Raw genomic sequence first — 13,392 nt, forward strand, 5'->3', positions numbered from 1 at the left:
GGGTATAAAAAGTCGTAATTTCAAACTGCGAATACGTGCAGAGAGCCAGAATTTGGCTCCAAAATATGGCTTAGGCCTCGAAATTGGGATATTTGGGATATTTCAAAAACTGCAGGGGAGTTTGTGCAAAATGTGACTCACTGCCAATATCAGGACTTGGCATTTGTTGGGTATAAAAAGTCGTAATTTTAAACTGCGAATACGTGCATAGAGCCAGAATTTAGCACCAAAATATGGCTCAGGCCTCGAAATTGGGATGTTTGGGATATTTTGAAAACTGCAGGGGGGTTTGAGACGAATGTGACTAAACGCCGCTTAAGGTATTTCGCATATGTTGGGTATAAAAAAGTCGAAATTTCAAACTGCGAATATGTGCAGAGAGCCAGAATTTAGCTCCAAAATATGGCTCAGGCCTCGAAATTGGGATGTTTGGGATATTTTGAAAACTGCAGAGGGGGTTTGGGACAAATGTGACAAACTTCGCATATGTTGGGTATGAAAAAATCGTAATTTCAAACTGCGAATACGTGCAGAGAGCCAGAATTTGGCTCCAAAATATGGCTCAGGCCTTGAAATTAGGATATTTGGGATATTTTGAAAACTGCAGGGAGGTTTAGGACAAATGTGACCAAACTCCGCTTTCAGTACTTGGCATATGATGGGTATAAAAAGTCGTAATTTCAAACTGCGAATACGTGCAGAGAGCCAGAATTTGGCTGCAAAATATGGCTCAGGCCTCGAAATTGGGATATTTTGGATATTTCAAAAACTGCAGGGGAGTTTGTGCAAAATGTGACTCACTGCAGCTTTCAGTACTTTGCATATGTTGGGTATAAAAAGTCATAATATCAAATTGCGAATACGTGCAGAGAGCTAGAATTTGGCTCCAAAATATGGCTCAGGCCTAGAAATTGGGATGTTTGGGATATTTTGAGAACTGCAGGGGGGTTTTTGACAAATGTGACCAAACGCCGCTTTCAGTACTTCGCATAAGTTGGGTATAAAAAAGTTGTAATTTCAAACGGCGAACACGTTCAGAGAGCCAGAATTTGGCTCCAAAATATGGCTCAGGCCTCGAAATTGGGATATTTGGGATATTTCAAAAACTGCAGGGGAGTTTGTGCAAAAAGTGACTTACTGCCACTATCAGGACTTGGCATATGTTGGGTATAAAAAGTCGTAATTTTAAACTGCGAATACGTTCATAGAGCCAGAATTTAGCACCAAAATATGGCTCAGGCCTAGAAATTGGGATGTTTGGGATATTTTGAAAACTGCAGAGGGGGTTTGGGACAAATGTGACCATACGCCGTTTTCAGAACTTCGCATATGTTGGGTATGATAAAGTCATAATTTCAAATTGCGAATAGGTGCAGAGAGCCAGAATTTGGCTCCAAAATATGGCTCAGGCCTCGAAATTGGGATGTTTGGGATATTTTGAAAACTGCAGGGGAGTTTGTGCAAAATGTGACTCACTGCCATTTTTAGTACTTGGCATATGTTTTGTATAAAAAGTCGTAATATCATACTGCGAATACGTGCAGAATCCAGAATTTGGCTCCAGAATATGGCTCAGGCCTCGAAATTAGGATATTTGGGATATTTTGAAAACTGCAGGGGAGTTTGTGCAAAATGTAACTTTCTGCTGCTATCAGGACTTGGGATATGTTGGGTACAAAAATTCGTAATTTTAAACTGCGAATATGTGCATAGAGCCAGAATTTGGCTCCAAAATATGGCTCAGGCCTCGAAATGGGGATATTTGGGATATTTTGAAAACTGCAGGGGGGTTTGCGACGAATGTGACCAAACGCCGCTTTCAGTACTTCGCATATGTTGGGTTTAAATAAGTCGTAATTTCAAACTGCGAATACGTGCAGAGAGCCAGAATTTTTCTCCAAAATATGGCTCAGGCCTCGAAATTGGGATGTTTGGGATAATTTGAAAACTGCAGAGGAGGTTTGGGAACAATGTGACCAAACACCGCTTTCAGTACTTCGCATAAGTTGGGTATGAAAAAGTCGTAATTTCAAACTGCGAATACGTGCAGAGAGCCAGAATTTGGCTCCAAAATATGGCTCAGGCCTCGAAATTGGGATGTTTGGGATATTTTGAAAACTGCAAGGGAGTTTGTGCAAAATGTGACTCACTGCCATTTTCAGTACTTGGCATATGTTGGGTATAAAAGGTCGTAATATCATACTGCGAATACGTACAGAAAGCCAGAATTTGGCTCCAAAATATGGCTCAGGCCTCGAAATTAGGATATTTGGGATATTTTGAAAAATGCAGGGAGGTTTGGGACAAATGTGACCAAACGCCGCTTTCAGTACTTGGCATATGATGGGTATAAAAAGTCGTAATTTCAAACTGCGAATACGTGCAGAGAGCTAGAATTTGGCTCCAAAATATGGCTCAGGCCACGAAATTGGGATGTTTGGGATATTTTGAAAACTGCAGGGGGGTTTGGGACAAATGTGACCAAACGCCGCTTTCAGTACATGGCATATGTTGGGTATAAAAAGTCGTAATTTCAAACGGCGAATACGTGCAAAGAGCCAGAATTTGGCTCCAAAATATAGCTCAGGCCCCGAAATTGGGATATTTATGATATTTTGAAAACTGCAGGGGAGTTTGTGCTAAATGTGACTAACTGCCGCTATCAGGACTTGGCATATGTTGGGTATAAAAATTCGTAATTTTAAACTGCGAATACGTGCATAGAGCCAGAATTTAGCACTAAAATATTGCTCAGGCCTCGAAATTGGGATGTTTGAGATATTTTGAAAACTGCAGGGGGGTTTGGGACAAATGTAACCAAACGCCGCTTTCAGTACTTGGCATATGATGGGTATAAAAAGTCGTAATTTCAAACTGCGAATACGTGCAGAGAGCGAGAATTTGGCTGCAAAATATGGCTCAGGCCTCGAAATTGGGATGTTTGGGATATTTTGAAAACGGCAGGGGAGTTTGTGCAAAATGTGACTCACTGCCGCTATCAGGACTTGGCATATGTTTGGTATAAAAAGTCGTAATTTTAAACTGCGAATACGTGCATAGAGCCAGAATTTGGCTCCAAAATATGGCTTCGGCCTTGAAATTTAGATATTTGGGATATTTTGAAAAGTGCAGGGGGTATTGGGACAAATGTGACCAAACGCGTCTCTCAGTACTTGGCATATGTTGGGTATAAAAAAGTTGCAATTTCAAATAGCGAATACGTGCAGAGAGCCAGAATTTGGCTCCAAAATATGGCTCAGGCCTCGAAATTGGGATATTTGGGATATTTTGAAAACTGCAGAGGAGTTTGTGCAAAATGTGACTCACTGCCGCTTTTAGTACTTGGCATATGTTGGGTATAAAAAGTCGTAATTTCAAACTGCGAATACGTGCAGAGAGCCAGAATTTGGCTCCAAAATATGGCTTAGGCCTCGAAATTGGGATATTTGGGATATTTCAAAAACTGCAGGGGAGTTTGTGCAAAATGTGACTCTCTGCCAATATCAGGACTTGGCATTTGTTGGGTATAAAAAGTCGTAATTTTAAACTGCGAATACGTGCATAGAGCCAGAATTTAGCACCAAAATATGGCTCAGGCCTCGAAATTGGGATGTTTGGGATATTTTGAAAACTGCAGGGGGGTTTGGGACGAATGTGACTAAACGCCGCTTAAGGTACTTCGCATATGTTGGGTATAAAAAAGTCGAAATTTCAAACTGCGAATATGTGCAGAAAGCCAGAATTTAGCTCCAAAATATGGCTCAGGCCTCGAAATTGGGATGTTTGGGATATTTTGAAAACTGCAGAGGGGGTTTGGGACAAATGTGACCAAACGCCGCTTTCAGTACTTCGCATATGTTGGGTATGAAAAAGTCGTAATTTCAAACTGCGAATACGTGCAGAGAGCCAGAATTTGGCTCCAAAATATGGCACAGGGCTTGAAATTAGGATATTTAGGATATTTTGAAAACTGCAGGGAGGTTTAGGACAAATGTGACCAAACTCCGCTTTCAGTACTTGGCATATGATGGGTATAAAAAGTCGTAATTTCAAACTGCGAATACGTGCAGAGAGCCAGAATTTGGCTGCAAAATATGGCTCAGGCCTCGAAATTGGGATATTTTGGATATTTCAGAAACTGCAGGGGAGTTTGTGCAAAATGTGACTCACTGCAGCTTTCAGTACTTTGCATATGTTGGGTATAAAAAGTCATAATATCAAATTGCGAATACGTGCAGAGAGCTAGAATTTGGCTCCAAAATATGGCTCAGGCCTCGAAATTGGGATGTTTAGGATATTTTGAGAACTGCAGGGGGGTTTTGGACAAATGTGACCAAACGCTGCTTTCAGTACTTCGCATATGTTGGGTATAAAAAAGTTGTAATTTCAAACAGCGAATACGTTCAGAGAGCCAGAATTTGGCTCCAAAATATGGCTCAGGCCTCGTAATTGGGATATTTGGGATATTTCAAAAACTGCAGGGGAGTTTGTGCAAAATTTGACTCGCTGCCACTATCAGGACTTGGCATATGTTGGGTATAAAAAGTCGTAATTTTAAACTGCGAATACGTTCATAGAGCCAGAATTTAGCACCAAAATATGGCTCAGGCCTAGAAATTGGGATGTTTGGGATATTTTGAAAACTGCAGAGGGGGTTTGGGACAAATGTGACCAAACGCCGCTTTCAGTACTTCGCATATGTTGGGTATGATAAAGTCGTAGTTTCAAATTGCGAATAGGTGCAGAGAGCCAGAATTTGGCTCCAAAATATGGCTCAGGCCTCGAAATTGGGATGTTTGGGATATTTTGAAAACTGCAGGGGAGTTTGTGCAAAATGTGACTCGCTGCCATTTTTAGTATTTGGCATATGTTTTGTATAAAAAGTCGTAATATCATACTGCGAATACGTGCAGAATCCAGAATTTGGCTCCAAAATATGGCTCAGGCCTCGAAATTAGGATATTTGGGATATTTTGAAAACTGCAGGGAGGTTTGGGACAAATGTGACCAAACGCCGCTTTCAGTACTTGGCATATGATGGGTATAAAAAGTCGTAATTTCAAACTGCGAATAGGTGCAGAGAGCCAGAATTTGGCTCCAGAATATGGCTCAGGCCTCGAAATTGGGATATTTGGGATATTTTGAAAACTGCAGGGGGGTTTGCGACGAATGTGACCAAACGCCGCTTTCAGTACTTCGCATATGTTGGGTTTAAATAAGTCGTAATTTCAAACTGCGAATACGTGCAGAGAGCCAGAATTTGGCTCCAAAATATAGCTCAGGCCTCGAAATTGGGATATTTATGATATTTTGAAAACTGCAGGGGAGTTTGTGCAAAATGTGACTCACTGCCGCTATCAGGACTTGGAATATGTTGGGTATAAAAATTCGTAATTTTAAACTGCGAATACGTGCATAGAGCCAGAATTTAGCACTAAAATATTGCTCAGGCCTCGAAATTGGGATGTTTGGGATATTTTGAAAACTGCAGGGGGGTTTGGGACAAATGTGACCAAACGCCGCTTTCACTACTTCGCATATGTTGGGTATAAAAAAGTCGAAATTTCAAACAGCGAATACGTGCAGAGAGCCAGAATTTGGCTCCAAAATATGGCTCAGGCCTCGAAATTGGAATGTTTGGGATATTTTGAAAACTGCAGGGGAGTTTGTGCAAAATGTGACTTTCTGCTGCTATCTGGACTTGGCATATGTTGGGTACAAAAATTCGTAATTTTAAACTGCGAATATGTGCATAGAGCCAGAATTTGGCTCCAAAATATGGCTCAGGCCTCGAAATGGGGATTTTTTGGATATTTTGAAAACTGCAGGGGGGGTTTGCGACGAATGTGACCAAACGCCGCTTTCAGTACTTCGCATATGTTGGGTTTAAATAAGTCATAATTTCAAACTGCGAATACGTGCAGAGAGCCAGAATTTTTCTCCAAAATATGGCTCAGGCCTCGAAATTGGGATGTATGGGATAATTTGAAAACTGCAGAGGAGGTTTGGGAACAATGTGACCAAACACCGCTTTCAGTACTTCGCATAAGTTGGGTATGAAAAAGTCGTAATTTCAAACTGCAAATACGTGCAGAGAGCCAGAATTTGGCTCCAAAATATGGCTCAGGCCTCGAAATTGGGATGTTTGGGATATTTTGAAAACTGCAAGGGAGTTTGTGCAAAATGTGACTCACTGCCATTTTCAGTACTTGGCATATGTTGGGTATAAAAGGTCGTAATATCATACTGCGAATGCGTACAGAAAGCCAGAATTTGGCTCCAAAATATGGCTCAGGCCTCGAAATTAGGATATTTGGGATATTTTGAAAAATGCAGGGAGGTTTGGGACAAATGTGACCAAACGCCGCTTTCAGTACTTGGCATATGATGGGTATAAAAAGTCGTAATTTCAAACTGCGAATACGTGCAGAGAGCCAGAATTTAGCTGCAAAATGTGGCTCAGGCCTCGAAATTGGGATATTTGGTATATTTCAATAACTGCAGTGGAGTTTGTGCAAAATGTGACTCACTGCCGCTTTCAGTACTTGCCATATGTTGGGTATAAAAAGTCGTAATATCAAACTGCGAATACGTGCAGAGAGCTAGAATTTGGCTCCAAAATATGGCTCAGGCCACGAAATTGGGATGTTTGGAATATTTTGAAAACTGCAGGGGGGTTTGGGACAAATGTGACCAAACGCCGCTTTCAGTACATGGCATATGTTGGGTATAAAAAGTCGTAATTTCAAACTGCAAATACGTGCAAAGAGCCAGAATTTGGCTCCAAAATATAGCTCAGGCCTCGAAATTGGGATATTTATGATATTTTGAAAACTGCAGGGGAGTTTGTGCAAAATGTGACTCACTGCCGCTATCAGGACTTGGAATATGTTGGGTATAAAAATTCGTAATTTTAAACTGCGAATACGTGCATAGAGCCAGAATTTAGCACTAAAATATTGCTCAGGCCTCGAAACTGGGATGTTTGGGATATTTTGAAAACTGCAGGGGGGTTTGGGACAAATGTGACCAAACGCCGCTTTCACTACTTCGCATATGTTGGGTATAAAAAAGTCGAAATTTCAAACAGCGAATACGTGCAGAGAGCCAGAATTTGGCTCCAAAATATGGCTCACGCCTCGAAATTGGAATGTTTGGGATATTTTGAAAACTGCAGGGGAGTTTGTGCAAAATGTGACTTTCTGCTGCTATCCGGACTTGGCATATGTTGGGTACAAAAATTCGTAATTTTAAACTGCGAATATGTGCATAAAGCCAGAATTTGGCTCCAAAATATGGCTCAGGCCTCGAAATGGGGATATTTTGGATATTTTGAAAACTGCAGGGGGGGTTTGGGACAAATGTGACCAAACGCTGCTTTCAGTACTTTGCATATGTTGGGTATAAAAAAGTCGAAATTTCAAAAAGCGAATACGTGCAGAGAGCCAGAATTTGGCTCCAAAATATAGCTCAGGCCTTGAAATTAGGATATTTGAGATATTTTGAAAACTGCAGGGAGGTTTGGGACAAATGTGACCAAACGCCGCTTTCAGTCCTTGGCATATGATGGGTATAAAAAGTCGTAATTTCAAACTGCGAATACGTGCAGAGAGCCAGAATTTGGCTGCAAAATATGGCTCAGGCCTCGAAATTGGGATATTTTGGATATTTCAAAAACTGCAGGGGAGTTTGTGCAAAATGTGACTCACTGCAGCTTTCAGTACTTTGCATATGTTGGGTATAAAAAGTCATAATATCAAATTGCGAATACGTGCAGAGAGCTAGAATTTGGCTCCAAAATATGGCTCAGGCCTCGAAATTGGGATGTTTGGGATATTTTGAGAACTGCAGGGGGGGTTTTGGACAAATGTGACCAAACGCCGCTTTCAGTACTTCGCATATGTTGGGTATAAAAAAGTTGTAATTTCAAACGGCGAATACGTTCAGAGAGCCAGAATTTGGCACCAAAATATGGCTCAGGCCTCGTAATTGGGATATTTGGGATATTTCAAAAACTGTAGGGGAGTTTGTGCAAAATGTGACTCACTGCCACTATCAGGACTTGGCATATGTTGGGTATAAAAAGTCGTAATTTTAAACTGCGAATACGTTCATAGAGCCAGAATTTAGCACCAAAATATGGCTCAGGCCGCGAAATTGGGATGTTTGGGATATTTTGAAAACTGCAGAGGGGGTTTGGGACAAATGTGACCAAACACCGCTTTCAGTACTTCGCATATGTTGGGTATGATAAAGTCGTAATTTCAAATTGCGAATAGGTGCAGAGAGCCAGAATTTGGCTCCAAAATATGGCTCAGGTCTCGAAATTGGGATGTTTGGGATATTTTGAAAACTGCAGGAGAGTTTGTGCAAAATGTGACTCACTGCCATTTTTTGTACTTGGCATATGTTTTGTATAAAAAGTCGTAATATCATACTGCGAATACGTGCAGAATCCAGAATTTGGCTCCAAAATATGGCTCAGGCTTCGAAATTAGGATATTTGGGATATTTTGAAAACTGCAGGGAGGTTTGGGACAAATGTGACCAAACGCCGCTTTCAGTACTTGGCATATGATGGGTATAAAAAGTCGTAATTTCAAACTGCGAATAGGTGCAGATAGCCAGAATTTGGCTCCAGAATATGGCTCAGGCCTCGAAATTGGGATATTTGGGATAATTCGAAAACTGCAGGGGAGTTTGTGCAAAATGTGACTTTCTGCTGCTATCAGGACTTGGCATATGTTGGGTACAAAAATTCGTAATTTTAAACTGCGAATACGTGCATAGAGCCAGAATTTGGCTCCAAAATATGGCTCAGGCCTCGAAATGGGGATATTTGGGATATTTTGAAAACTGCAGGGGGGTTTGCGACGAATGTGACCAAACGCCGCTTTCAGTACTTCGCATATGTTGGGTTTAAATAAGTCGTAATTTCAAACTGCGAATACGTGCAGAGAGCCAGAATTTTTCTCCAAAATATGGCTCAGGCCTCGAAATTGGGATGTTTGGGATAATTTGAAAACTGCAGAGGAGGTTTGGGAACAATGTGACCAAACACCGCTTTCAGTACTTCGCATAAGTTGGGTATGAAAAAGTCGTAATTTCAAACTGCGAATACGTGCAGAGAGCCAGAATTTGGCTCCAAAATATGGCTCAGGCCTCGAAATTGGGATGTTTGGGATATTTTGAAAACTGCAAGGGAGTTTGTGCAAAATGTGACTCACTGCCATTTTCAGTACTTGGAATATGTTGGGTATAAAAGGTCGTAATATCATACTGCGAATACGTACAGAAAGCCAGAATTTGGCTCCAAAATATGGCTCAGGCCTCGAAATTACGATATTTGGGATATTTTGAAAAATGCAGGGAGGTTTGGGACAAATGTGACCAAACGCCGCTTTCAGTACTTGGCATATGATGGGTATAAAAAGTCGTAATTTCAAACTGCGAATACGTGCAGAGAGCCAGAATTTGGTTGCAAAATGTGGCTCAGGCCTCGAAATTGGGATATTTGGTATATTTCAATAACTGCAGGGGAGTTTGTGCAAAATGTGACTCACTGCCGCTTTCAGTACTTGCCATATGTTGGGTATAAAAAGTCGTAATATCAAACTGCGAATACGTGCAGAGAGCTAGAATTTGGCTCCAAAATATGGCTCAGGCCACGAAATTGGGATGTTTGGGATATTTTGAAAACTGCAGGGGGGTTTGGGACAAATGTGACCAAACGCCGCTTTCAGTACTTGGCATATGTTAGGTATAAAAATTCGTAATTTCAAACTGCGAATACGTGCAAAGAGCCAGAATTTGGCTCCAAAATATAGCTCAGGCCTCGAAATTGGGATATTTATGATATTTGGAAAACTGCAGGGGAGTTTGTGCAAAATGTGACTCACTGCCGCTATGAGGACTTGGAATATGTTGGGTATAAAAATTCGTAATTTTAAACTGCGAATACGTGCATAGAGCCAGAATTTAGCACTAACATATTGCTCAGGCCTCGAAATTGGGATGTTTGGGATATTTTGAAAACTGCAGGGGGGTTTGGGACAAATGTGACCAAACGCCGCTTTCAGTACTTCGCATATGTTGGGTATAAAAAAGTCGAAATTTCAAACAGCGAATACGTGCAGAGAGCCAGAATTTGGCTCCAAAATATGGCTCAGGCCTCGAAATTGGGATGTTTGGGATATTTTGAAAACTGCAGGGGAGTTTGTGCAAAATGTGACTTTCTGCTGCTATCCGGACTTGGCATATGTTGGGTACAAAAATTCGTAATTTTGAACTGCGAATATGTGCATAGAGCCAGAATTTGGCTCCAAAATATGGCTCAGGCCTCGAAATGGGGATATTTTGGATATTTTGAAAACTGCAGGGGGGTTTGCGACGAATGTGACCAAACGCCGCTTTCAGTACTTCGCATATGTTGGGTTTAAATAAGTCATAATTTCAAACTGCGAATACGTGCAGAGAGCCAGAATTTGGCTCCAAAATATGGCTCAGGCCTCGAAATTGGGATGTTTGGGATATTTTGAAAACTGCAAGGGAGTTTGTGCAAAATGTGACTCACTGCCATTTTCAGTACTTGGCATATGTTGGGTATAAAAGGTCGTAATATCATACTGCGAATACGTACAGAAAGCCAGAATTTGGCTCCAAAATATGGCTCACGCCTCGAAATTAGGATATTTGGGATATTATGAAAAATGCAGGGAGGTTTGGGACAAATGTGACCAAACGCCGCTTTCAGTACTTGGCATATGATGGGTATAAAAATTCGTAATTTCAAACTGCGAATACGTGCAGAGAGCTAGAATTTGGCTCCAAAATATGGCTCAGGCCACGAAATTGGGATGTTTGGGATATTTTGAAAACTGCAGGGGGGTTTGGGACAAATGTGACCAAACGCCGCTTTCAGTACATGGCATATGTTGGGTATAAAAAAGTTGTAATTTCAAACGGCGAATACGTTCAGAGAGCCAGAATTTGGCTCCAAAATATAGCTCAGGCCTCGAAATTGGGATGTTTGGGATATTTTGAAAACTGCAGGGGAGTTTGTGCAAAATGTGACTTTCTGCTGCTATCCGGACTTGGCATATGTTGCGTACAAAAATTCGTAATTTTAAACTGCGAATATGTGCATAGAGCCAGAATTTGGCTCCAAAATATGGCTCAGGCATCGAAATGGGGATATTTTGGATATTTTGAAAACTGCAGGGGGGTTTGCGACGAATGTGACCAAATGCCGCTTTCAGTACTTCGCATATGTTGGGTTTAAATAAGTCATAATTTCAAACTGCGAATACGTGCAGAGAGCCAGAATTTTTCTCCAAAATATGGCTCAGGCCTCGAAATTGGGATGTATGGGATAATTTGAAAACTGCAGAGGAGGTTTGGGAACAATGTGACCAAACACCGCTTTCAGTACTTCGCATAAGTTGGGTATGAAAAAGTCGTAATTTCAAACTGCGAATACGTGCAGAGAGCCAGAATTTGGCTCCAAAATATGGCTCAGGCCTCGAAATTGGGATGTTTGGGATATTTTGAAAACTGCAAGGGAGTTTGTGCAAAATGTGACTCACTGCCATTTTCAGTACTTGGCATATGTTGGGTATAAAAGGTCGTAATATCATACTGCGAATACGTACAGAAAGCCAGAATTTGGCTCCAAAATATGGCTCAGGCCTCGAAATTAGGATATTTGGGATATTTTGAAAAATGCAGGGAGGTTTGGGACAAATGTGACCAAACGCCGCTTTCAGTACTTGGCATATGATGGGTATAAAAAGTCGTAATTTCAAACTGCGAATACGTGCAGAGAGCTAGAATTTGGCTCCAAAATATGGCTCAGGCCACGAAATTGGGATGTTTGGGATATTTTGAAAACTTGCAGGGGGGTTTGGGACAAATGTGACCAAACGCCGCTTTCAGTACATGGCATATGTTGGGTATGAAAAGTCGTAATTTCAAACTGCGAATACGTGCAAAGAGCCAGAATTTGGCTCCAAAATATAGCTCAGGCCCCGAAATTGGGATATTTATGATATTTTGAAAACTGCAGGTGAGTTTGTGCAAAATGTGACTCACTGCCGCTATCAGGATTTGGCATATGTTGGGTATAAAAATTCGTAATTTTAAACTGCGAATACGTGCATAGAGCCAGAATTTAGCACTAAAATATTGCTCAGGCCTCGAAATTGGGATGTTTGGGATATTTTGAAAACTGCAGGGGAGTTTGTGCAAAATGTGACTTTCTGCTGCAATCCGGACTTGGCATATGTTGGGTACAAAAATTCGTAATTTTAAACTGCGAATATGTTCATAGAGCCAGAATTTGGCTCCAAAATATGGCTCAGGCCTCGAAATGGGGATATTTTGGATATTTTGAAAACTGCAGGGGGGTTTGCGACGAATGTGACCAAACGCCGCTTTCAGTACTTCGCATATGTTGGGTTTAAATAAGTCATAATTTCAAACTGCGAATACGTGCAGAGAGCCAGAATTTTTCTCCAAAATATGGCTCAGGCCTCGAAATTGGGATGTATGGGATAATTTGAAAACTGCAGAGGAGGTTTGGGAACAATGTGACCAAACACCGCTTTCAGTACTTCGCATAAGTTGGGTATGAAAAAGTCGTAATTTCAAACTGCGAATACGTGCAGAGAGCCAGAATTTGGCTCCAAAATATTACTCAGGCCTCGAAATTGGGATGTTTGGGATATTTTGAAAACTGCAAGGGAGTTTGTGCAAAATGTGACTCACTGCCATTTTCAGTACTTGGCATATGTTGGGTATAAAAGGTCGTAATATCATACTGCGAATACGTACAGAAAGCCAGAATTTGGCTCCAAAATATGGCTCAGGCCTCGAAATTAGGATATTTGGGATATTTTGAAAAATGCAGGGAGGTTTGGGACAAATGTGACCAAACGCCGCTTTCAGTACTTGGCATATGATGGGTATAAAAAGTCGTAATTTCAAACTGCGAATACGTGCAGAGAGCTAGAATTTGGCTCCAAAATATGGCTCAGGCCACGAAATTGGGATGTTTGGGATATTTTGAAAACTGCAGTGGGGTTTGGGACAAATGTGACCAAACGTCGCTTTCAGTACATGGCATATGTTGGGTATAAAAAGTCGTAATTTCAAACTGGGAATACGTGCAAAGAGCCAGAATTTGGCTCCAAAGTATAGCTCAGGCCCCGAAATTGGGATATTTATGATATTTTGAAAACTGCAGGGGAGTTTGTGCAAAATGTGACTCACTGCCGCTATCAGGACTTGGCATATTTTGGGTATAAAAATTCGTAATTTTAAACTGCGAATACGTGCATAGAGCCAGAATTTAGCACTAAAATATTGCTCAGGCCTCGAAACTGGGATGTTTGG

The sequence above is a fragment of the Procambarus clarkii genome, chromosome 57, assembly GCF_040958095.1.
Source record: "Procambarus clarkii isolate CNS0578487 chromosome 57, FALCON_Pclarkii_2.0, whole genome shotgun sequence".
NCBI lineage: Eukaryota > Metazoa > Arthropoda > Malacostraca > Decapoda > Cambaridae > Procambarus > Procambarus clarkii.